Source organism: Schistocerca cancellata, chromosome 3 (assembly GCF_023864275.1).
Source record: "Schistocerca cancellata isolate TAMUIC-IGC-003103 chromosome 3, iqSchCanc2.1, whole genome shotgun sequence".
NCBI lineage: Eukaryota > Metazoa > Arthropoda > Insecta > Orthoptera > Acrididae > Schistocerca > Schistocerca cancellata.
This window is the reverse complement of record NC_064628.1, coordinates 55,788,081-55,812,140: the sequence shown is the minus strand read 5'-3', so window position 1 is coordinate 55,812,140 and position 24,060 is coordinate 55,788,081. Positions and strand designations below refer to the sequence as shown.

Below are 24,060 nucleotides of genomic sequence, written 5' to 3'. Positions count from 1 at the left end.
CAGAACAAGCAAAACGTCCTGTTCTTTTGAAATTATTCGCTAAGTCCCTGATAGGCTGCCTGTATGTACTTGGCTATCCTTTTGATTTTCGTCCTGGACTGCTTGTAGAAGGTCTGCACACATGCAACCAGAGCACCGATGTCTTCAGCGTCAAGGTGGTGCACAGTCTGGATGTGGCATGCACATTTATTCAACCTGAATCTCAGTGTTCCCCTCACAGTCGTTTGCCGGACATTTAGCTCCTGCTGAACTGTCGTGTTCATGCGATTTGACTGCGTTTGATAGCTTTCAGTGTGGTATCTATGGTCTCCGGTGATGGGTATGGCCTCCCAGAACAAGCAAAACGTCCTGTTCTTTTGAAATTATTCGCTAAGTCCCTGATAGGCTGCCTGTATGTACTTGGCTATCCTTTTGATTTTCGTCCTGGACTGCTTGTAGAAGGTCTGCACACATGCAACCAGAGCACCGATGTCTTCAGCGTCAAGGTGGTGCATAGTCTGTATGTGGCATGCACATTTATTCAACCTGAATCTCAGTGTTCCCCTCACAGTCGTTTGCCGGACATTTAGCTCCTGCTGAACTGTCGTGTTCATGCGATTTGACTGCGTTTGATAGCTTTCAGTATGGTATCTATGGTCTCCGGTGATGGGTATGGCCTCCCAGAACAAGCAAAACGTCCTGTTCTTTTGAAATTATTCGCTAAGTCCCTGATAGGCTGCCTGTATGTACTTGGCTATCCTTTTGATTTTCGTCCTGGACTGCTTGTAGAAGGTCTGCACACATGCAACCAGAGCACCGAAGTCTTCAGCGTCAAGGTGGTGCACAGTCTGGATGTGGCATGCACATTTATTCAACCTGAATCTCAGTGTTCCCCTCACAGTCGTTTGCCGGACATTTAGCTCCTACTGAACTGTCGTGTTCATGCGATTTGACTGCATTTGATAGCTTTCAGTGTGGTATCTATGGTCTCCGGTGATGGGTATGGCCTCCCAGAACAAGCAAAACGTCCTGTTCTTTTGAAATTATTCGCTAAGTCCCTGATAGGCTGCCTGTATGTACTTGGCTATCCTTTTGATTTTCGTCCTGGACTGCTTGTAGAAGGTCTGCACACATGCAACCAGAGCACCGATGTCTTCAGCGTCAAGGTGGTGCACAGTCTGGATGTGGCATGCACATTTATTCAACCTGAATCTCAGTGTTCCCCTCACAGTCGTTTGCCGGACATTTAGCTCCTGCTGAACTGTCGTGTTCATGCGATTTGACTGCGTTTGATAGCTTTCAGTGTGGTATCTATGGTCTCCGGTGATGGGTATGGCCTCCCAGAACAAGCAAAACGTCCTGTTCTTTTGAAATTATTCGCTAAGTCCCTGATAGGCTGCCTGTATGTACTTGGCTATCCTTTTGATTTTCGTCCTGGACTGCTTGTAGAAGGTCTGCACACATGCAACCAGAGCACCGATGTCTTCAGCGTCAAGGTGGTGCATAGTCTGGATGTGGCATGCACATTTATTCAACCTGAATCTCAGTGTTCCCCTCACAGTCGTTTGCCGGACATTTAGCTCCTGCTGAACTGTCGTGTTCATGCGATTTGACTGCGTTTGATAGCTTTCAGTATGGTATCTATGGTCTCCGGTGATGGGTATGGCCTCCCAGAACAAGCAAAACGTCCTGTTCTTTTGAAATTATTCGCTAAGTCCCTGATAGGTTGCCTCTATGAACTTGGTTATCCTTTTGATTTTCGTCCTGGACTGCTTGTAGAAGGTCTGCACACATGCAACAAGAGCACCGATGTCTTCAGCGTCAAGGTGGTGCACAGTCTGGATGTGGCATGCACATTTATTCAACCTGAATCTCAGTGTTCCCCTCACAGTCGTTTGCCGGACATTTAGCTCCTGCTGAACTGTCGTGTTCATGCGATTTGACTGCGTTTGATAGCTTTCAGTATGGTATCTATGGTCTCCGGTGATGGGTATGGCCTCCCAGAACAAGCAAAACGTCCTGTTCTTTTGAAATTATTCGCTAAGTCCCTGATAGGCTGCCTGTATGTACTTGGCTATCCTTTTGATTTTCGTCCTGGACTGCTTGTAGAAGGTCTGCACACATGCAACCAGAGCACCGATGTCTTCAGCGTCAAGGTGGTGCACAGTCTGGATGTGGCATGCACATTTATTCAACCTGAATCTCAGTGTTCCCCTCACAGTCGTTTGCCGGACATTTAGCTCCTACTGAACTGTCGTGTTCATGCGATTTGACTGCATTTGATAGCTTTCAGTGTGGTATCTATGGTCTCCGGTGATGGGTATGGCCTCCCAGAACAAGCAAAACGTCCTGTTCTTTTGAAATTATTCGCTAAGTCCCTGATAGGCTGCCTGTATGTACTTGGCTATCCTTTTGATTTTCGTCCTGGACTGCTTGTAGAAGGTCTGCACACATGCAACCAGAGCACCGATGTCTTCAGCGTCAAGGTGGTGCATAGTCTGGATGTGGCATGCACATTTATTCAACCTGAATCTCAGTGTTCCCCTCACAGTCGTTTGCCGGACATTTAGCTCCTACTGAACTGTCGTGTTCATGCGATTTGACTGCATTTGATAGCTTTCAGTGTGGTATCTATGGTCTCCGGTGATGGGTATGGCCTCCCAGAACAAGCAAAACGTCCTGTTCTTTTGAAATTATTCGCTAAGTCCCTGATAGGCTGCCTGTATGTACTTGGCTATCCTTTTGATTTTCGTCCTGGACTGCTTGTAGAAGGTCTGCACACATGCAACCAGAGCACCGATGTCTTCAGCGTCAAGGTGGTGCACAGTCTGGATGTGGCATGCACATTTATTCAACCTGAATCTCAGTGTTCCCCTCACAGTCGTTTGCCGGACATTTAGCTCCTGCTGAACTGTCGTGTTCATGCGATTTGACTGCGTTTGATAGCTTTCAGTATGGTATCTATGGTCTCCGGTGATGGGTATGGCCTCCCAGAACAAGCAAAACGTCCTGTTCTTTTGAAATTATTCGCTAAATCCCTGATAGGTTGCCTCTATGAACTTGGCTATCCTTTTGATTTTCGTCCTGGACTGCTTGTAGAAGGTCTGCACACATGCAACCAGAGCACCGAAGTCTTCAGCGTCAAGGTGGTGCACAGTCTGGATGTGGCATGCACATTTATTCAACCTGAATCTCAGTGTTCCCCTCACAGTCGTTTGCCGGACATTTAGCTCCTACTGAACTGTCGTGTTCATGCGATTTGACTGCGTTTGATAGCTTTCAGTGTGGTATCTATGGTCTCCGGTGATGGGTATGGCCTCCCAGAACAAGCAAAACGTCCTGTTCTTTTGAAATTATTCGCTAAGTCCCTGATAGGTTGCCTCTATGAACTTGGCTATCCTTTTGATTTTCGTCCTGGACTGCTTGTAGAAGGTCTGCACACATGCAACCAGAGCACCGAAGTCTTCAGCGTCAAGGTGGTGCACAGTCTGGATGTGGCATGCACATTTATTCAACCTGAATCTCAGTGTTCCCCTCACAGTCGTTTGCCGGACATTTAGCTCCTACTGAACTGTCGTGTTCATGCGATTTGACTGCGTTTGATAGCTTTCAGTGTGGTATCTATGGTCTCCGGTGATGGGTATGGCCTCCCAGAACAAGCAAAACGTCCTGTTCTTTTGAAATTATTCGCTAAGTCCCTGATAGGCTGCCTGTATGTACTTGGCTATCCTTTTGATTTTCGTCCTGGACTGCTTGTAGAAGGTCTGCACACATGCAACCAGAGCACCGATGTCTTCAGCGTCAAGGTGGTGCACAGTCTGGATTTGGCATGCACATTTATTCAACCTGAATCTCAGTGTTCCCCTCACAGTCGTTTGCCGGACATTTAGCTCCTACTGAACTGTCGTGTTCATGCGATTTGACTGCGTTTGATAGCTTTCAGTGTGGTATCTATGGTCTCCGGTGATGGGTATGGCCTCCCAGAACAAGCAAAACGTCCTGTTCTTTTGAAATTATTCGCTAAGTCCCTGATAGGTTGCCTCTATGAACTTGGCTATCCTTTTGATTTTCGTCCTGGACTGCTTGTAGAAGGTCTGCACACATGCAACCAGAGCACCGAAGTCTTCAGCGTCAAGGTGGTGCACAGTCTGGATGTGGCATGCACATTTATTCAACCTGAATCTCAGTGTTCCCCTCACAGTCGTTTGCCGGACATTTAGCTCCTACTGAACTGTCGTGTTCATGCGATTTGACTGCGTTTGATAGCTTTCAGTGTGGTATCTATGGTCTCCGGTGATGGGTATGGCCTCCCAGAACAAGCAAAACGTCCTGTTCTTTTGAAATTATTCGCTAAGTCCCTGATAGGCTGCCTGTATGTACTTGGCTATCCTTTTGATTTTCGTCCTGGACTGCTTGTAGAAGGTCTGCACACATGCAACCAGAGCACCGATGTCTTCAGCGTCAAGGTGGTGCACAGTCTGGATTTGGCATGCACATTTATTCAACCTGAATCTCAGTGTTCCCCTCACAGTCGTTTGCCGGACAATTAGCTCCTACTGAACTGTCGTGTTCATGCGATTTGACTGCGTTTGATAGCTTTCAGTGTGGTATCTATGGTCTCCGGTGATGGGTATGGCCTCCCAGAACAAGCAAAACTTCCTGTTCCTTTGAAATTATTCGCTAAATCCCTGATAGGTTGCCTGTATGAACTTGGCTATCTAAACTTCCTCAGGAAAACCTGTTGTACCTCTTGGTAGGTCATCGCTCTCCGTTGAGCCAAAACAACGGCTATTCTTCCTGAAAGTGTGAGTATAAATAAGAGACATTAGTTAGCGATTTCAAGGAAATGTTAAAGGACTTTCGAATCACCCTGTGTTATCTACTCTCTCTCTCTCTCTCTCTCTCTCTCTCTCTCTCTCTCTGTCTCTCCTCAACAAGTCCTAGACGTTTGTAACGAGAATTTTCGAACACCCTGTATAATGCTGACTTTGGGAATCCAAAAAGGAAAAAAAAAATGGAGGCATTTGAACTGTCGTCCTACAAGCGGATGTAACTTATCACTTGGACAGACGAAGAACGGACTGAAGAACTTCTAGATATAACAGAGAAGAAAAGATATCTACGCAAAACATTTGCCAAGAGAATGTACAAGTTGCTGAGGCATGGGATAGACGGCCGGCCGCTGTGGCAAAGAGTTCTAGGCGCTTCAGTCTGGAACCGCGCGACCGCTACGGTCTCTGGTTCGAATCCTGCCTCGGGCATGTATGTGGGTGATGTCCTTAGGTTAGTTAGGTTTGAGTAGTTCTAAGTTCTAGGGGACTGATGACCTCAGATGTTAAGTCCCATAGTGCTCAGAGCCATTTGAGCCATGGGATAGACATTCGAGAATAGTTAAAGTGCTCCTGGAGGAATAGTGGAATTTAAAAATGTAGGTTCAGAACGAAGTTTGGCAACATAAAACAGATTATCGTAGACACTGGATACAGAAGGTATACACTGATAGGTCAGAACATTATGACTATTTCCCACCGCGACGCTGAATGCTGCCTGGTGGCGTTGCGGGCAAGTGACGCGGTAACAAAAATAAGTAAGCGGAGCAAACACGGACAGGGGATCGCCCTAGCGAAGATATGGACTATAGATTGGGAAATCCATTGAGATAAGCGGCTTAGGCAAAGGGCAGAATATTATTATTACGCAGAACCTATGAACGGAAGTCTCGAAAACAACGAAGCTTGTCGAATGTTCACGTGCTACTGTCGTGAGAATCTACAGAAAGAGGCAGAAGGACATTGAAACTACCACTAGGGGCTACACGGTTGGAGATCCACGACTCTTCACAGAACGTGGAGTTCGGAGGCTTGTCTGTTCTGTAAAGTGAGATTGATGGCGATCTGTGGCATCTTTGCCGAAAGAGCATAAAGCTGGTGCATGCACAGTTGTTTCGGAGCACACCGTTCATTATACGTTGTTGACCATGGAGCTCCGCAGCAGACCACCCCTACGTGTTCACATGTTGACCAAACAACATCGTCAATTACGATTGCAGTGGGCACGGGACAGTCGGGATTCAACCGTCGATCAATGGAAACGTGTCGGCTCTCCGGGTGAATCACAATTTGCTACACTAGGTCGATGGTCGTCTCCACAAACGTCGTCATCGAGGTGAATGGCGGCTCGAAACGTTCAGCGCGCCACTGATCCAGATTGGTGAGAGCAGTATCATGTTATGGGAGACATTCTAATGCGCTTGCATGGGACCTGTGGTCGTAATTGAAGACACTATGGCAGGTGCGAACCACCTGCATCCCTTCAGTGGTGGTAGTGGTGGTGTGTTGGGGCTTATGGGCGCTCAACATCGAGGTCATCAGCGCCCTGACACACATTAAAAGGAACGAATGTGGACAGACCTAAGAAAACTAAAGCACACACTCAAAGAAAGCAGGAAAAGAAGAAAAATGCTACATAAGTAAGTAAAACCTAAGGAAAGGGGAAACATAGCAACAAGAATGTCACAGGAAATTGTTATTGGCTGGCCACTTACATAAAATATGGGCGAGCTTTCACACAGTGAGCAAATTAAAATCCTCTCCCTAAAATCTTTGTAAAAACATTTGACACGGCACAGAACTTTAAAACTTTAACCACATTCGTCCGCGTGTTGCCTAAAAGAGATGGCAGGTCCGCTGGCAAGTCAGCCGCGACCCGCTGGTCAGAAAATAAAACGCAATCCAATAAAACGTGGCGCACAGTGACCTGGACGTCACAAGCACCACACATTGGAGGGTCCTCTCGCCGGAGAAGGAAGCCATGCGTCATAGGGCTGTGGCCTATTCGAAGCCGAGTGAGGAGAACCTCGTCCCGTCGATGGGGCTGAAAGGAAGGACACCACACACGCGTTGTGGGCTTGACTATACGGAGCTTATTGTCAGTCACTTCCAGCCACTCATCCTCCCACCGACGCATGACCCGTGAGCTCAACAGCGAGGTGAGTGCGTGCAAGGGGATAGCACACTGAGATACTTGTGGGGCGAGACATGCCTCCTTGGCTGCGAGATCTGCCCTTTCATTCCCAGCAATGCCGACATGCCCCGAAACCCAGCAGAAAGCTACAACTTTCCCCAGTCGCTGTAGTCGAAGGAGGGCATCCTGGATGGTCTGGACAATTTTGTCTGCCGGATACAAACGTTGCAATGAGTGAAGGGCACTGAGTGAATCGGAACAGACAATAAATTTAGGAGAGGAAGAATGTCTCATGTGCTCCAGTGCCCGCAAGATCGCAGACAATTCTGCATCAAAGACAGTAAAAGTCTGAGGCAGTCGGACTTTGAGGACACGATATGGAAAAACAACTGAGCAACCAACAGAATCCCCTTGTTTCGACCCATCCGTAAAAACAGCTACATAGTCGTGGTGCTCAGATAAAATGGCAGAAAATGCTGCATTACAAACGGTGGCAGGAGTGCAATCTCTCTTGTACTGCAATAAATCTAAAATCACTCTGGGCCTCTTCAGTAACCAGGGTGGCAGGCGGTTAAAACCCTGGATTTGGGGTTGTATAGACTCCACATCAAGCGACTCTAGTACACGTTGCACACGGATCCCAAATGGCAACGTAGCCCTGGGACGGCGGGAGAAAAGGCGGTCCAGAGGTGGATGGGCAACAAGACGGTGAGCAGGCGAGCTGGGAGCTGCAAGAAACTTGCAAGCCTGGCGCACCAGCAGGAGCTGCCGCCGGATGGTAAGTGGCGGTTCGCCAGACTCAGCACAGAGGCTGGGTACGGGACTGGTCCCTTCAGTCTTGATGTGTTCCCCTACGGCGATGTCATCTTTCAGCAGTATAATTGTCCGTTGATCGGAGCCAGAACCGTGCTACAGTGGTATGAGAAGCATTGTAGTGAACTCACATTGATGTTTCGGCGACCAGATTCTCCTGATGTAAATCCTATAGAACCGATCTGGGTCGCGTTGGGCGCCATCACCGCGTCCGCAAACCAGCAGACCGTTATTTACGCGAATTACATTACCTGTGCGCAGACATCTAATGCTACATACCTCCACAAGCATATGAAGAAACCTTCGAATCCCTGATACGCAGAATCAGTGAAGTATTTCGTTCCAAAGACAGACAAGCAAGCTATTAAGCAGAATGTTTTGGCTCATCAGTGTATAGAGGCAATAAAATGAGCACATTGCGTGAAGAGTAGCAGAATACTATTGGTACTGTGAAATGATTGATCGATCTAAAACAATAACATTGCATTTGTACTACAGTCAAGGTGAGTCAGTAAAATATAGTCAGCTGTAAATGCACTTCGATGAACTAAGGGTTTCGGAGGTAAAGGAACCTCATCAATGACATCGAGATGCACGTGACGAAGCGTCATCGTCAAACGTAGTAAGGTAGATAGAATAAGAAGTATCTCGGTGTAAACGCAAATGACTCAGCAAAGCTGTTGGCCGGTTGTCTGCGAGATTAATTTGCTCCCGCCGTTCCCAGATGAATCGATGGTGTGCGCATGCGCGAAGCCAGTGCCGGCGGACACCTGCTGGCGGCGCTCGTTGTGCGCAGGCGCGGATTTCAATTACCCGCAGGCGCTCGCGCAGGTGCTAGCTAACGAGCAGGGCTGCACTTATCACCTCGGGGCGCAGCCACTTCTTGTCCGGTGCGGAGATTCAGGTAGCAGGAAACCACTCGCAAGTGTAATAAGCTCTCTCCTGGCGTTCCTGATTTTATTGCCTACGAACTGCCGTATTTTCTACACAGGAAAGGATCTCGTAGCAGATTAAAAATGGTAAATGTAAATGTCGTATGGCGTTGATGGCTGTGATTCCCTCCATGGGTTCAGTCACCTGTCTTAGAATACTTGGTTTAGCTGCTTCAACTGGATACGTTTCCCTTGGAAAGTGAATGTTTGAATGTTGTGTTATAAGCCTCATGTAGATAATATATAAAATGTGTATAAAGTGGTAGGCACCCAATACTGCTTCCTTATTAAATTTTAACAAAGATATAGAGGGGCTGGCCAGTACTTACCTCAGCTCAGTACAGCCGATAGATACACATAAAACAGAACCTAAAATTTACGTTCCTAGCTTTCGGAACAAATGTTCCTTCATCGGGGAGGAGAGAGGGGAAAGAAAGGGAAGAAGGGAAAGGAGATTCAGTTACTCACAACCCAGGTTATGAAGCAACAGGTAAAGGAAAATAGGGAGGGTAGCAAGGATGGAGGCATGGTTGTCAGAGGTAAGCCAAAGATATTCTACTGTAAGTACTGTGCCAGCTTCAAACCAAAGAGGATGCATACAGAAGTAAAGAGGTATATAGTATAAAGATAAACACAACTATGTAGGATGAAAAGATGCGTGAATGGCTAAAGAGGAAAGGGAAAGAGGAGAAGACTGAAGAGTGAATGGGAGTGAGGTTGTTTAACGTAGTTTCAGTCCAGGGGGATGGCGGGATGAAAGGATGTGTTGGAGTGCAAGTTCCCATCTCCGCAGTTCAGAGGGACTGGTGTTGGGTGGGAGAAGCCAAATGGCACATACGGTGTAGCAGGTTCCTAGGTCCCTAGAATTATGCTGGAGGGCATGCTCCGCTACTGGGTATTGGGCATCTCCTAGGCGGACAGTTCGTCTGTGTCCGTTCATGCGCTCAGCCAGTTTAGTTGTTGTCATGCCGATGTAAAAGGCTGTGCAGTGCAGGCATGTCAGTTGATAAATGACGTGTGTAGTTTAACACGTGGCCCTGCCCTGAATTGTGTATGTTTTACCAGTAGCGGGGCTGGAGTAGGTGGTTGTGGGGGGATGAATGGGGCAGGTTTTGCAGCGGGGTCGGTTACAGGGGTAGGAACCGCTGGGTAGAGAAGGTAGTCTGGGAATATTGTAGGGTTTAACAAGGATGTTACGGAGGTTAGGGGGGCGACGAAAGGCAACTCTGGGTGGTGTGGGGAGAATTTTGTGAAGGGATGATCTCATTTCAGGGGTTGACTTGAGAAAGTCATATCCCTGGCGGAGTAATTTGTTGATGTTTTCGAGGCCAGGACAATATTGGGTGACAAGGGGGATGCTTCTGTGTGGTCTGGGGGTAGGAACAATGTTGTTGGACGGGGAGGAATGTATTGCTCGGGAAATCTGTTTGTGGACAAGGTCTGCAGGATAGTTGCGGGAGAGGAAAGCACTGGTCAGGTTATTGGTGTAATTGTTGAGGGATTCGTCACTGGAGCAGATACGTTTGCCACGAATACCTAGGCTGTAGGGAAGGGAGCGTTTGATGTGGAACGGATGGCAGCTATCAAAGTGAAGGTACTGTTGTTTGTTTGTGGGTTTGATATGGACAGAGGTGTGGATGTGAGCTTCAACAAGATGAAGGTCAACATCCAGGAAGGTGGCTTGGGTTTTGGAGAAGAACCAGGTGAAATTCAGATTCGAAAAGGAGTTGAGGTTATGGAGGAAATTAAGGAGTGTTTCTTCACCATGAGTCCAGACCACAAAGATGTCATCTATAAACCTATACCAGGCCAGGGGAAGCAGCTGTTGGGTCTTCAGGAAAGCCTCCTCCATGCGGCCCATGAAGAGGTTGGCATAGGACGGAGCCACCCTGGTTCCCATGGTCGTTCCCCTGATTTGTTTGTAGGTCTGACCTTCAAAAGTGAAGTAATTGTGGGTGAGGATGAAGTTGGTAAGTGTGATAAGGAACGAGGTTTTTGGAAGATCTTCGGGTGGGCGTTGGGAGAGGTAGTGCTCAAGGGCAGAGAGACCATGGGTATGTGGGATGTTTGTGTAAAGGGATGTAGCATCTATGGTGACAAGAAAGGTTTCAGGTGGGAGAGGAGTGGGAATGGATTTGAGGCGTTCTAGGAAGTGGTTTGTGTCTTTGATGTAGGATGGGAGTCTGCGGGTGTAGGTTGTAGGTGCTGGTCTACCAGAGCTGAGATACGTTCGGTTGGGGCTTTGAAGCCTGCTACAATGGGACGGCCAGGATGGTTCTCTTTGTGGATTTTGGGTAATAGGTAGAAGGTAGGGGTACGTGGCTCAGGTGGAGTGAGTAAGTCTATGGAAGCCGTTGTGAGGCCTTGTGAGGGACCTTGGATTTTTAGGATTTTTTGCACTCGAAGTTCTTCGAACAGACGATTTTTTAAAAATCTGATAATGTCAGTGTGGTACGTGTGTTTTGGTTATTGGATATTAAAACTGATGGACTTCTGTATCTTATACACAATGTATTCTAACACCTCTCATCCGTGATCCTATAAGGTTCTTCTATTTCTTTTTGATATCATTCCCTAAAAATATCAGTTACCATTAATGTTTTAGGTAAAAGTATTATTTTAACCGATGTACAAGAATGGGAGAGTAACTTAATGATGTGCATCACGTGTTCCAGATAGAAATTGCATCTATGGAATAGCTCATTACGTTTGCTGGAAAATAGTGGACAGTGGGAAGTGATAAACGATAAACCGGACCTGAACGAAGAAAAGTGGGAAGCGATAGCTGATATATTTTGACTAAAGTTCAGTCTTGATCACACCATTTATGTTTCAGTGATATAGGTTGACTTCGTAGCAGCTGAGGAGAGCTCCGCCTTCCATCCTAAGGGAGCCATGGGTCTGATGATGGTTATGTAAAAATAACCGAAACCGGTTACCTATGTCATTGAAACATGAATGGTGTGATCAAGACTGAACTTTAGTCAAGATATAATAATCTATTGATCACTGTATTCCAAAAATGTTTACCAAAATTGTACGATAGCTGATAGTTTCTCGGAGCACTCTATTTTCCAAATTTCACTGAAGCACTGGAGTGAGAGTTATTTGTCCAAAACATAGTGATTCAGTGACGTATAATTACGAGCACAACCTTACTTTGCCGTTTGCAGCTATAACTCCTGCTTAACTGCCGTTACTACTGGAGGACAAGTAGAAGGGTGTGCGATATGTGTCATCGTGGACTTTCTAGAAGAGAAAATAAATAGAAAATTTAATCTATCTAACGCACGCCCACTGCCTGCTCTGTTAAACCAAATGTGTCTTTTTATTTATTGCGGATGAAGCATTCGAGATGTTCAATAATACAACGTGTCATTTTGATGGAACAGTTTTATCTTTAGAGAAAAAGAGTGAAAGTTATCTATCTAGATCAAGGTTACCGGTACTTATTCAAAGGATTTAAAATGTCGGTCATAAAGGGGTGCATCTTCCGTAGATCTGTCAGTATCTTCTTAAGTTTACAGAAGACAGAGTAAAAAGTTGCTCTATGCTCTCAACGCTCGAGATGCTGTTAATACTAAAAATACGCTACCGTGCGAATGTTCACAAGACGAGAATCAGGCCTGGTCGCAAACTGAAGACAGAGTAGCATAACAAGTATTCATAATAATTTAGCGAACTATTCCCTCAGTAGAAACGGAAAAATGAAATTTCAGTATTGTGCAGTTAAAATTGTGTAGTTTGAGTTAACGTGATTCGTACGTATCTCAATGTTGACACTTGCCACGTAAATACTTCCAGTATAGTGTATTGGACTTTTTCACGGTAAATACCTAACTACATTTGCCTCCACAGAGAAGGTCGCAGGCGCATACATGTCCAGCGGCGCTTCAATCGGAAGTAGCCAGTTCGGATCCTGCTTGTGGAAGCAATTTTCACTATCAGTATTTGCCTGGCAAGGAAAGGTGAGGTGCCTTTCGTCGGATGGGGAGTCGAAACTAGCTGGTCACTCTGCTGGATTTTGAAGATTAGAGGTTATAAACGACTAACAGATTTCAGTCTGTCACTTCCTTCAACGTTACGTCATATAAACATGGCAACAGAAAACAAACATCCATTACAGTCATTGACACCCAACAGATAAACGTAAGACACAGCTCTCACATACTACGAGGAAAGAGAACATAGTGTGTAGTGAAAAAAAAGAAAAGAAAAGAAAAGAAAAACGCTTCCCATTTAGGGATGGCTGATTCTACACATCAAGTCTCCCCCTGAATATGACGCTTTGTTTCTTTAACATCTACAGATTAACTTTTTTTGCAAGTCGTTGATGATTTTCTGCTGCTGAAGTGTCAAGGTGCCAAACCTTCTGCTACATGTTCTACATGTTTCATTCCAAGACCAGTTATTCTTCATAAACTGTTTGAATGATTAGCTGTCTTACAGTACTGCTTAGTCTGTTATAGAACTCTTAACTGCTAAAACTCTTCAATATCTGTTATACAGGGTGTACTGGACAGATTTGTAGAAAAGAACAGAGTACTGAACAACATTACATAAGTGTTTGCTTCATTTGCATAATAATAATTATGGCTGTTAGTAGTATTATGTTTTGAAGGTGGCTAGTACCTCCAACTACATTTTGCAAGAACAAACCTTCAACGCTTATTTTCTCCTGGGCAGCAGGTCAGGTGTTGAAGTGTGGACACAGGAAGCAAAACGGTTACTCTATACTGACAAGCGTAGTCCACTTAGTGATGCAGTTATGACTATGCAGTGGTCTATTATTTGTGAGTCTGCTTTCGTCGCTTGTCTAAGCCTCGTGCCTCAGCAGTTGGGGAGGCGTGCACTGCAGCTGTAGCGGATATAAGCTAAGTACTGACAAACTTATTTGTGCTCTGTAATACAGTTATTAAATTTAATAGATTTCAGCGGTGTTGCGTGCCGTTTGTGGCGAAATAACGACTTAATAAACTTTTGTAATCGTTCGCTCGCTGTGTTTTATAGTTTTCAGTGTGTTGAGGTCGTTAGTAAATTTCGTGCTTTACTTTTCAACTGACGTTTATTATTCTCTCTAGTGAAATATTTCAGTAAAATTTTCATTTGGTGTTTTAACTTCGCTTAGTGTTACAGTGGTCGTTTTAATTTTTTGGTTTTAGCTAATAATTTTGTGAAGTTTTGCTGGTATTGGTATCGGGTGTGTTGTAGTAGTATTAATACAAGTAGCTGCTTTCTTCGTAGGCAGAGAATTTCGAGACCATTATTGTTAGTTCTTAAATAGTTCTACTGGTGTAACTAACTTTGGTAACGTACACGTATAGTTTTTTTGAGTAACTGTAAAATTTTTACCATGAGTGAAAAGTGTGAGTAGTGGATTACGGTGTGGGATTTGTTCAAAGTATTTTCATTGGGGGGAATGCAGTGGGGAAGCCAGTGGTCATTTTAGGGAGATCCTCTCCTGGGAATGTAGAATCTGTAGTAGAAACAAGTTAATAGAGGAGCAGGAGCGCAAGATCTGTGCCCTTCAGGTGCAGTTACAATGCGCAAATGAGGAACTAGATAGGTTGAGGAGGGTGAAGAGTGGTGGGGAATGGGAACTGGCAGTTGGTAAGAAGGTAGATAGGAAGAGGAGGTATTCAGACAGTTTTACTTTGCATACATGCAATAGATACGACCAACTATCAGAGTTGAGTGGAGAGGAGCCTCGTGTAGCCGTAGATGTAGGTAACTTGCAGCAGTCCTCAGTAATTAGGAGGCCTAGGTTAGTTGCAAAGTCTAGCAGAAAGAAGGTTCTGCTGCTAGGTAGTTCCCACGGTAGAGGTGTGGGCCAGCAGTTGCAGGAAGTGTTGGGGAGTGAGTACCAGGTCACCAGCATTGTGAAGCCTAGTGCAGGATTGGCTCAGGTGACTGAAACCATAGGGGAGTTATGTAAGAATTTTACGAAAGAGGATCAGGTAGTGATAGTGGGTGGAGCAGGGAACAGTCTCGATAGGGACGGGGACTATGATGTCAGTGGTGACTTGGTTAAGATAGATAATCAAACTGGTGGCACTAATGTGCATTTCGTGCAACTGTTTCAGGGTCATGATCGGCCTCACCTTACTGCGGCTGTTAGGCGCGTTATGTGGGGCTTGGGAGGGCACTGATGGCGGATGGCATGGATCACATCTCAGTGGTGCCAGTTGGGTCTACCAGTAGATGGGGTTTCACTAGGCATGGCCTGCGCCTCAATAGGTATGGGAAGGGCAGGCTGGCTAAGCTTATAGGTGACAGTGTAGTGGGTGGTGGTGGTGGTGGTGGTGGTGGTAGTGGTGTCGCTCATGGAAAAATTCCTGTAGTAGTTAGTGTTAGAGCTGCACCTTTTTTAGATTGAAGTCAGCTGATAGGTATACCTGCTTAAAGGAAGTCCCTCAAACTAACGGCTCACCTTCAGAGGATATAATGTTTTCAATTGGAGAAGGAATTAGCATATTTCATCAAAATATAAGAGGTATTAGAGATAAAGTTAGTGAACTGCTAATAGATTTTAACTCTGAAATTATTGGTGTATCAGAGCACCACTTAAATAATTTGATAATTCAGAGGCTTCCTTTACCAGGCTACAGATTAGCTGGCTGTTTCTCAAGGAGTTCCTTGCGGGGTGGGGGGGGGGGTGGCTCTGTACGTAAAAAACAGTATTTCATTTGAGTACATAGACGTATCACGACACTGCACTGAACAGATATTTGAAAGTTGTGCAGCATTAGTTGAATTTAGTGAAACTAAACTTCTAATTGCTGTTGTTTATAGGTCCCCTAACTCCGACTTCAGAGCATTTTTGCTTAAGCTAGAGAAGGTTCTTGATTCACTTTGTAGGAAGTACCAGAAATTAGTTATATGTGGTGACTTCAATATTAATTTTGTACATGATTGTGCAAGGAAAAGTATGTTGGTAGATCTCCTAAATTCATATGATCTCATGCAAACTGTGTTTTTTCCAACTAGGGTGCAGGGGAATAGTAGCACAGTCATAGACAATATTTTTATTCATTCTTCATTACTAGATGGGCATTCTGTTAGTAAAAGGGTCAATGGCCTTTCAGACCATGATGCACAAATTTTAACATTAAAAGGTTTTTGTACTCAAACCAACGTCGTATTTAATTAAAAACTACGTAGGAAAGTTAATCCAACAGCAATAGGGAGTTTTTCAAAACTTGTCAAGGAACAAGAGTGGCAAGATGTTTATAGTGCCGATAATACAGATGATAAATACAATGCTTTCCATAACACATTTCTCATGCTCTTTGAGAGTTGCTTTCCATTAAAACATTCTAAACGGGGTACTAGCAGTGATGGACAGCCCGGTTGGCTGACTAGTGGGATAAGGATATCATGTAGAACAAAGCGAGGATGTTAGAAGTAGTCACAATCAAGTTACGGTGGCCCATTATAAACAGTATTGTAAGGTGCTTAAAAATGTTATTAGCAAGGCAAAAAGTATGTGGTATGCAAATAGAATAGCTAATTCACAGGATAAAATTAAAGCCATATGGTCAGTTGTGAAGGAAGTGTCTGGTCGGCAGCACAAGGTTGATGATATAAAGTCAGTTCGCAGTAATAATATTTCTGTTACTGATAAATCAGATATATGTACAGTATTTAACAACCATTTTCTGAGCATTGCTGTGAATTAAATAAAAATTTAGTTTCTACAGGAAACCATATAAATTTCTTAGCAAATACCTTTCCGAGATTGACGTCTGAAATACTCCTCTGTGATACAGATAAGAGGGAGATTGAGTCAATAATTAAATCACTGAAGACTAAGGACTCTCATGGTTATGATGGAGTGTCTAGTAGAATATTAAAGTACTGTGCTGCACATGTTAGCCCTGTATTTAGCCATATTTGTAATTTTTCCTTTAGGAATGGTCAGTTTCCTAAGCGATTAAAGTACTCAGTAGTAAAGCCGCTTTATAAAAAGGGAGAAAGGGATAATGTAGATAATTTTAGACCTATTTCTATGCCATCAGTGTTTGCAAAAGTTATCGAAAAGGCTGTGTATGTAAGGTTAATTGATCATTTTATATCACACGATTTGCTATCAAATGTACAGTTTGGCTTTAGAAGTCGTTTGACAACTGAAAATGCTATATTCTCTTTTCTCTGTGAGGTACTGGATGGGCTAAACAAAAAGTTTCGAACGCTTGGCGTGTTTTTTGACTTAACCAAGGCATTTGACTGTGTTGATCTCACAATATTGCTCCAGAAGTTGGATCATTACGGAATAAGGGGAGTAGCTCTCAACTGGTTCACCTCTTACTTTAGCAACAGGCAGCAAAAGGTAATTATTCACAATGTTGATAACGGCTGTGATGTGGGATCTGAGTGGGGTATGGTCAAGGGGGGGGGGGGGGGGTGTGCCCCAGGGATCAGTGTTGGGGCTGCTCCTATTCCTCATTTATATAAATGATATGCCCTCTAGTATTATGGGTAACTCTAAAATATTTCTGTTTGCTGATGACACTAGATTGATAGTAAAGGATGTTGTGTGCAACATTGACTCGGTTTCAAGTAGTGCAGTACATGACCTCAGTTCATGGCTTGTAGAAAACAAACTGACATTAAATCACAGTAAGACTCAGTTTTTACAGTTTCTAACACACAATTCAACAAAACCCGACGTTTTAATCTCTCAGAACGGGCATGTGATTATGAAACTGAACAGTTCAAATTCCTAGGTGTTCAGATAGATAGTAAGCAGTCGTGGAAAGCCCCCGTTCAGGATCTTGTTCAAAGACTTAATACTGCCGTTTTCACTGTTCGAACGGTATGGAAAGTGAGTGATACTTCGACACGTAAATTAGTCTACTTTGCATATTTTGATTCACTTATGTCGTATGGTATTATGTTTTGGGGTAACTCTTCCCATTCTAGAAGGATATTTTTGGCTCAGAAACGGGCGGTTCGGGCAATAAGTGGTGTGAGTTCACGAACCTCTTGTCGACCTCTGTTCACGAGTCTGGGTATTTTGACACTGGCCTCTCAATATGTATATTCCTTATTGTCGTTTCTTGTTACCAATATTAGTTTATTTCCAAGAATAAGCAGCTTTCACTCGGTTAATACTCGGCAGAAATCAAACCTCCATTTGGATCGGACTTCCTTAACTCTTGTGCAAAAAGGTGTGCAGTATACTGCTGCATCCATTTTCAATAAGCTGCCACTCGAATTCAAAAATCTTAGCAGTAATCCACGCGCTTTCAAATCGAAACTGAAGAGTTTCCTCATGGGTCACTCCTTCTACTCTGTCGAGGAGTTCCTTGAAAAATTAAGCTGATTCTCATTGTAATGCTGATAGCGTTTGCTTGAACTTATGGACTGATTTTCTTTCAGGTTCATGAACATTTATTTTTATCTGTTAGTACTTTTATGTTGTATGTTCATATACTGACACGTTCCATGACCTTGGAGATTTTCTCCTCAATTTGATCCTACGGAACTTGACATGTAAATAAATAAATAAATAAAACATCAGGTAGTAAACTATGTGACGTGTCTGTGAGAACACACAGAGAAAAAACAATCAACACACTAATGTGTGTGCATATTAAGGTACCACACATAAAAATACCAGCACTTGTACCCATTACACACTGTCTGCGTCGTTAGACACACGTAGACGACATTTACTTTTAGTGATGAACCCTGATCATCAGACAGCGACAACACAGCTGTTATTATGAAATTGAAGGGCGAAATGCAGCGGCTACAGGTGGTGAGCCTCCTCCTCCCTCCTCCCTGCCGCCCCGCTCCCCCCTGCCCCTCCCACTCATAAAGCCTCTAACCTGGCTCGAGCCAAAGGTTTGTGCCTTTCATGTGAAAAGGTGCCTAAGCTCCAGCCCAAAGGGAATCGCTTCAGTTGCATAAGTCATGATGAACGGTCTCCCATTCAGTAGACATCATCATCGACTGTTGCTGCATATGTGACTTGGTAGATTAATCTGCCACGAGTAATGAGTATGATGGGCAAACATCTATTAGGCGCACTACGAATGTAGTGTTGTGGACATGTTGGGAATGTGGATCTCACGGGGGGCGTGCAAGGGATAAGTCCCTGCAGACGCACTATCCTCTGTGCCCGCGGTGGCTCAGATGGATAGAGCGTCTGCCATGTAAGCAGGAGATCCCGGGTTCGAGTCCCGGTCGGGGCACACATTTTCAACATGTCCCCAATGAAGTGTATCAACGCCTGCTTGCAGCTAGGGTGTCAATTTAATTATCATTTCGTATGTGAGGGACTCCTAAATACGACTGTGGAAAAGCAGTTCTGGATGTCTGATTTCACCTTCCACAGTCGGGTCTTGGCTCCATGTAAATGTTCTACCGTTCTTCAGTCGTGTAAGTTGTCTGGTTGCCATGTGCTTTTTAGAAGGTTCGGTTATGTGGATAAAGTGTTTTTGTGTGAAGTCAAGGAAAAGCAGAAGTGCTGGAATGACCAGGAAATTATTAATTTTCTTTATTTAAACGATGCGAAGTGCATCCTATTAAGCAGGCCGATTTGTAAACTGCTGAACCCATTCTCGCTTTCAGTTGCAAAGGCTCTCGTACACGATCAATGATTGGTTACAAAATATTTGGTAATTCAGTGCACATGACTAGAAATGTGTCTTTTGGTTACAAAATATTTGGTAATTCAGTGCACATGACTAGAAATGTGTCTTTACTCATTAGGAAGTTGTTAACCCAACCCACATCTCCAAAACGTTGGAGAGTAATAATGTTCGACCAGTTATCCATTAGTAACTTTTTCCACAACGCTTATGATATAAGTGGATGTAATAAAACTGTACAGCGGACATTAATCAGCGAAAATAACTTTTTGTATCAACTTTTATGGAAGATTCTGAAACATTTTTCCTGGAACGATGTCCCTCTCCTGCTGCTTTTCTTCCTTGACTGTGCAGACAGGGGGACCTCTGGACACTTTCTTCTATACTGCGACCGTTATTCATAGAAAATACGACTGACACACACACGACAATGTAACACAATCACTCGGAGACCAGATTTGGGGGATCTACGTTAACGACAGCGCGGACGGAATATCTAGAGCGTTACACAAACAACACTTGCAACGGCAAGGAGCACAGGCGACGAATTACTCCACAGAGGATACCAGCTGGCAGTACAGGGTGTATCAAAAAGAATCATCTGATTTGAAAAAATCGTAACTACGAGGGCAGTTCAATAAGTAATGCAACACATTTTTTTTCTCGGCCAATTTTGGTTGAAAAAACAGGAAATTTCTTGTGGAATATTTTCAAACATTCCCGCTTCGTCTCGTATAGTTTCATTGACTTCCGACAGGTGGCAGCGCTGTACGGAGCTGTTAAAATGGCGTCTGTAACGGATGTGCATTGCAAGCAACGGGCAGTGATCGAGTTTCTTTTGGCGGAAAACCAGGGCATCTCAGATATTCATAGGCGCTTGCAGAATGTCTACGGTGATCTGGCAGTGGACAAAAGCACGGTGAGTCGTTGGGCAAAGCGTGTGTCATCATCGCCGCAAGGTCAAGCAAGACTGTCTGATCTCCCGCGTGCGGGCCGGCCGTGCACAGCTGTGACTCCTGCAATGGCGGAGCGTGCGAACACACTCGTTCGAGATGATCCACGGATCACCATCAAACAACTCAGTGCTCAACTTGACATCTCTGTTGGTAGTGCTGTCACAATTGGTCACCAGTTGGGATATTCAAAGGTTTGTTCCCGCTGGGTCCCTCGTTGTCTAACCGAACACCATAAAGAGCAAAGGAGAACCATCTGTGCGGAATTGCTTGCTCGTCATGTGGCTGAGGGTGACAATTTCTTGTCAAAGATTGGTACAGGCGTTGAAACATGGGTTCATCACTTCGAACCTGAAACAAAACGGCAATCAATGGAGTGGCGCCACACCCACTCCCCTACCAAGAAAAAGTTTAAAGCCATACCCTCAGCCGGTAAAGTCACGGTTACAGTCTTCTGGGACGCTGAAGGGGTTATTCTGTTCGATGTCCTTCCCCATGGTCAAACGATCAACTCTGAAGTGTATTGTGCTACTCTTCAGAAATTGAAGAAACGACTTCAGCGTGTTCGTAGGCACAAAAGTCTGAACGAACTTCTCCTTCTTCATGACAACGCAAGACCTCACACAAGTCTTCGCACCCGAGAGGAGCTCACAAAACTTCAGTGGGCTGTTCTTCCTCATGCACCCTACAGCCCCGATCTTGCACCGTCGGATTTCCATATGTTTGGCCCAATGAAGGACGCAATCCGTGGGAGGCACTACGCGGATGATGAAGAAGTTATTGATGCAGTACGACGTTGGCTCCGACATCGACCAGTGGAATGGTACCGTGCAGGTATACAGGCCCTCATTTCAAGGTGGCGTAAGGCCGTAGCATTGAATGGAGATTACGTTGAAAAATAGTGTTGTGTAGCTAAAAGATTGGGGAATAACCTGGTGTATTTCAATGCTGAATAAAACAACCCCTGTTTCAGAAAAAAAATGTGTTGCATTACTTATTGAACTGCCCTCGTACTATGTTATGTGAGATTTGTGCGTGAACAGTGTACTGTTCTCGAGTTTTACATGGTTGCCGCTAGGAAGCAGCAGTGCGCGTCCACCCCAGTTCTACTAAAAATGGGGTCGGGAAAACAGAAAGCGTCTTGTGTTCTACATTTTGCGCAGTGCGGGTCAGTTAAAGCTGTTCAGCGTGACTTTCGTACTAGGTACGGTGTGGATCCTCCTACACCGCAGAGCATTAGGCGATGGCACGAACAATTCCGAGAGACAGGTTGTTTGTGTAAAGGCAAATCGCCGGGCCGACCCCGAGTGTCTAACACAGACGTTCATCGCATCCGGCCAGTTTCACATGGAGTCCGCAGAAATCCGTTCCCAGTGCAGCTCGACAGCTCGACAGCTCGACAGCTCGACATGCCCCCGATGTCCGTCTGGCGTCTGATGGGTCGATATTTACAAATAAACCCATACAAAATTCCGCTACTAGAAGCTCTTCGTGAAGATGACAGACAACAATGTGTGGAGTTCTGTAACTTCGTTCTTGACAAGATGAGGAGTGACAGTTTTTTTTCCATGCTTAGTGTTGGTTACGACCTGTAGATTAAAACTGAAGAAACTGCAAAAAGGTGAGAATTTAAGGAGATGGGACCTGGATAAACTGAAAGAACCAGAGGTTGTACAGAGTTTCAGGGAGAGCATAAGGGAACAATTGACAGGAATGGGGGAAACAAATACAGTAGAAGACGAATGGCAGCTCTGAGGGACGAAGTAGTGAAGGCAGCAGAGGATCAAGTAGGTAAAAAGACGAGGGCTAGTAGAAATTCTTGGGTAACAGAAGAAATATTGAATTTAATTGATGAAAGGAGAAAATATAAAAATGCAGTAAATGAAGCAGGCAAAAAGGAATACAAACGCCTCAAAAATGAGATCGACAGGAAGTGCAAAATGGCTAAGCAGGGATGGCTAGAGGACAAATGTAAGGATGTAGAGGCTTATCTCACTAGGGGTAAGATAGATACTGCCTACAGGAAAATTAAAGAGACTTTTGGAGAAACGAGAGCCACTTGTATGAATATCAAGAGGTCAGATGGAAACCCAGTTCTAAGCAAAGAAGGGAAAGCAGAAAGGTGGAAGGAGTATATAGAGGGTCTATACAAGGGCGATGTACTTGAGGACAATATTATGGAAATGGAAGAGGATGTAGATGAAGATGAAATGGGAGATACGATACTGCGTGAAGAGTTTGACAGAGCACTGAAAGATCTAAGTCGAAATAAGGCCCCCGGAGTAGACAACATTCCATTGGAACTACTGACGGCCTTGGGAGAGCCAGTCCTGACAAAACTCTACCATCTGGTGAGCAAGATGTATGAAACAGGCGAAATACCCTCAGACTTCAAGAAGAATATAATAATTCCAATCCCAAAGAAAGCAGGTGTTGACAGATGTGAAAATTACCAAACAATCAGTTTAATAAGCCACAGTTGCAAAATACTAGCACGAATTCTTTACAGACGAATGGAAAAACTAGTAGAAGTCGACCTCGGGGAAGATCAGTTTGGATTCCGTAGAAATACTGGAACACGTGAGGCAATACTGACCTTACGACTTATCTTAGAAGAAACATTAAGAAAAGACAAACCTACGTTTCTAGCATTTGTAGATTTAGAGAAAGCTTTTGACAATGTTGATTGGAATACTCTCTTTCAAATTCTGAAGGTGGCAGGGGTAAAATACAGGGAGCGAAAGGCTATTTACAATTTGTACAAAAACCAGATGGCAGTTATAAGAGTCGAGGGACATGAAAGGGAAGCAGTGGTTGGGAACGGAGTAAGACAGGGTTGTAGCCTCTCCCCGATGTTATTCAATCTGTATATTGAGCAAGCAGTAAAGGAAACAAAAGAAAAGTTCGGAGTAGGTATTAAAATCCTTGGAGAAGAAATAAAAACTTTGAGGTTCGCCGATGACATTGTAATTCTGTCAAAGACAGCAAAGGACTTGGAAGAACAGTTGAATGGAATGGACAGTGTCTTGAAGGGAGGATATAAGATGAACATCAACAAAAGCGAAACAAGGATAATGGAATGTAGTCGAATTAAGTCGGGTGATGCTGAGGGAATTAGATTAGGTAATGAGACACTTAAAGTAGTAAAGGAGTTTTGCTATTTGGGGAGCAAAATAACTGATGATGGTCGAAGTAGAGAGGATATAAAATGTAGACTGGCAATGGCAAGGAAAGCGTTTCTGAAGAAGAGAAATTTGTTAACATCGAGTATAGATTTAAGTGTCAGGAAGTCATTTCTGAAAGTATTTGTATGGAGTGTAGCCATGTATGGAAGTGAAACATGGACGGTAAATAGTTTGGACAAGAAGAGAATAGAAGCTTTCGAAAGGTGGTGGTACAGAAGAATGCTGAAGATTAGATGGGTAGATCACATAACTAACGAGGAAGTATTGAATAGGATTGGGGAGAAGAGAAGTTTGTGGCACAACTTGACTAGAAGAAGGGATCGGTTGGTAGGACATGTTCTGAGGCACAAAGGGATCACCAAATTAGTATTGGAGGGCAGCGTGGAGGGTAAAAATCGTAGAGGGAGACCAAGAGATGAATACACTAAGCAGATTCAGAAGGATGTAGGTTGCAGTAGGTACTGGGAGATGAAGAAGCTTGCACAGGATAGAGTAGCATGGAGAGCTGCATCAAACCAGTCTCAGGACTGAAGACCACAACAACAACAGTGTTCAGTGACGAGACAACATTCCATTTAAATGGAAAGGTGAACCGCTAAAATGTGAGAATGTGGGGTACGGGAACAGCCATATGAAG

The 24,060-nt window shown here is 44.4% G+C and overlaps 1 non-coding gene across 1 annotated transcript; it reads left to right on the top strand.

The window, feature by feature from the left end:
• The first annotated feature begins 18,811 nt into the window (after positions 1–18,811).
• Trnat-ugu (transfer RNA threonine (anticodon UGU)) lies at positions 18,812–18,886 on the top strand. Its single transcript has one exon. It is a non-coding gene; the product is annotated as a tRNA-Thr (tRNA).
• The last annotated feature ends 5,174 nt before the right edge of the window (positions 18,887–24,060 follow it).